This window comes from Magnolia sinica, chromosome 6 (genome assembly GCF_029962835.1).
Source record: "Magnolia sinica isolate HGM2019 chromosome 6, MsV1, whole genome shotgun sequence".
In the NCBI taxonomy this organism is placed as follows: Eukaryota; Viridiplantae; Streptophyta; class Magnoliopsida; order Magnoliales; family Magnoliaceae; genus Magnolia; species Magnolia sinica.
The window spans coordinates 98811530-98814269 of record NC_080578.1 but is presented as its reverse complement, the minus strand read 5'-3'; the positions used below and the strand labels follow the sequence as shown (position 1 = coordinate 98814269).

At 37.3% G+C, this 2740-nt stretch overlaps 1 non-coding gene across 1 annotated transcript; it reads left to right on the top strand.

Annotated features, from left to right (window-relative positions):
- The first annotated feature begins 877 nt into the window (after positions 1-877).
- On the top strand, positions 878-984 carry LOC131250240 (small nucleolar RNA R71). The gene has a single exon (XR_009173166.1). It is a non-coding gene; the product is annotated as a small nucleolar RNA R71 (small nucleolar RNA).
- Positions 985-2740: the final 1756 nt, after the last annotated feature.

Here is a 2740-nt window from a genome sequence, read left to right as displayed (position 1 = left end):
CTAGATCCGTCTTTGTTGTCTTCTTCTGATTCTTAAGGCTTTTCGGGCCTAACCAGAAGGGTTTTATCAATAATATTCTCACTTCTAAGAGTGGTGATGGATTTAGCATGCTTCATCTGATTTGAAGAGCTTGGGCTGCCAACTTCATATTGCAGCTTTGGATTGGGAAGAGATTACGCTGGGAGGCTCCCCTTATTCCCAATCGTGTTTTCAGCCTTAAGTTCATGTAGTGTTTTGTTAAGGTCATGCAAGGCTTGTAGCATACCCTGATTGAAAATATCTTATTTTTTAAAATGTTTTGAAATTGGATCCTCTTGAGGTTTCTCTTGTTGTTGTTCTGCGGTTTGATTAAAGAAACCTTGGGGGTAGCAGTTTGTCCATTCCTCCAACTAAAATTTGGATGATTTTTCTAACCAGAATTGTACGTATTAGAGGTAAATCTATTGAAAGGTCTTTGATAGTTATTTATAGCATTAGCTTATTCATTTAACACTCCTCGAAAGGCAGATATTGTAGGATAATTTTCAGTTGTGTGAATGTTGTCATCACAGATGCCGCAAATAATTTCATTAACCTTATCCTTCTTTCCTTTCATGGCCTCGAATTTTCTTATGAGATTAGTCACTTTATAATTGAGATCATCCTCTTCTTTCAAGAGATACAATCCACCTTTCTCCTTAGATTGAGTCGGCCTAGGCGTGGTGTTCGATTTTGGGTAATGATCCCATGATTGTGCATTTTCGGCAAATCTATCGAGGCAATCTCATACCTCATTGACATCTTTATTCATGAATTCTCCATTAACATTGTCTCGACCATTTGGCGCATGGAAGATGTCAATCCATCATAGAAAAAATTTGTAATGCGCCACGTTTCAAAGCTGTGTTGTGGGCATGAACTGACAAGATCCTTGAACCTTTCCCAACATTGGAAGAATGTTTCATCATCCTTTTGGGTGAAGTTCATGATTGCTTTTCTAAGGGTAATCATTTTATTATGCGAAAAAAACTTCTTTATGAATTCCCTCTGCATATCATTCCATGTGCCAATAGATCTAGGACGCAATGAATGTAACCACATCTTAGCCTTCTCCTTCAAGGAAAAGGGAAAGAGTTTCAGCCTGACTATATCCTCAGATACATTAGGAAAGTATAAAGTGGTTATGATCTCATCGAACTCTTTCAGATGTAAGTATGGACTTTATGATTCAAGCCCATGGAATTTAGGAATGAGTTAGATAACCCATGGCTTGATGTCCATATGTCCTCTATTTTCAGGAAAAATCATGCATAAGGGCGTACTCACCCCCGCCAGTTGTAAATAATCTCATAAAGTACGAGGCGGGGGTGCTTGATGCACCTCCTACTCATCTTGAGTGTCCTCCATCCTAGGTGGAGGGAGTTGATCTACGGCCATTACATCAACTAACTCTAGGGATCTCGAGCGGTGTCTAGTCCTATGATGGACAGTCAGCCCCTCAACTAATCCTCCTTCAATCAAGAGACGTCGAGTGTTATCACGAACCTACTTGGGCATGAAACACTTGCAGCCCTCAATTTAGATTCTAAACCTAGACGTAAAAGGAAGAATAGAAAGGAATTTTAGAAATAAAGAAGAAATATGGAAAGAAGTTACCGAATTCAAAGTCATAAGTGAAGATCCTGCAAACCAAAACAAACCAAGTTAGTTTATAGAAGATAAAACCGAATATAAAGACTAGAGAAAGTAAGGAAATAGGGACGAAGTTACCAGATTAGAAGATCTATCAAAAATCCTACAAAGTAGGAAAACAAGTTAGTTCTAGAAATTAATAAGAAAGAAAAATCTAAAACTAAAGTTAGTAAAATTCTAATCTTAAACTACTTCTAAAACCAATTAATTTTAGAGAATCGTAGCCGTTAGTCCCAGCAACGGCGCCAAAAACTTGTTCACTCCCCAAGTATAGGGTTGTGATGTAGTAATAAACTCAGTGAGATCGAGGTCGAATCCCAAGGGACTGAAACCTGTACGTAATCCGAAATTAAGTAGAACTATAACTAGACTAAGATGAAATCTAAATCGATTGTAATTTAAGGAATAATGGTGAAATATTAATTTAAAACTTAAAGAATTCAGAGGAAGGAAACTAGGGATTCAGAGGATCCACTTGTAGAGATCAGGGAGATCTAATGGCTGCTTCAAGAACTCAACTGGACTTAGAGTCCCATCTTCATCCAGTTGAAGGGTGTAACCATGAAGATCAAAACTGAACTTCCTTTGATCTAGTTTTCAAGAGATGAAAGGTATAAGAATTAGAATGGATTCCGTCACCAAACCATGCCCAGAGACAAAGTAAACAACATAATTAAACTAATTAACAACCAATCAACAGATATATGAAGGTTAGGAAGGGTTTCGTCATCCGACCATGGCCAGGAGACGATTGTGAACAACATGGCTTCCTGATGTCATAATCATGAAAAGGAAAGGAACGTGCTTAAAGCTATCACAGACCCATTGTAATTTTTGTCACAACAGACCATTAAAAACTGAAAACATTCCCTATAATTAACTAAATTCAATATCAGTTCAGTTTAAACAAAAGGCACAAGCAAAAAGTCTCCCATCATGCTACAAGCTTCACCTCTTAGCCCTAGCTAAGAGGTTTAGCTTAGAATAGACATGATTAGGCTAAAAATAAAAAAGAAACAGCAGAAATAAACAAATAAAATAAATATTACTCTTTCTATTTCCTCTCTCT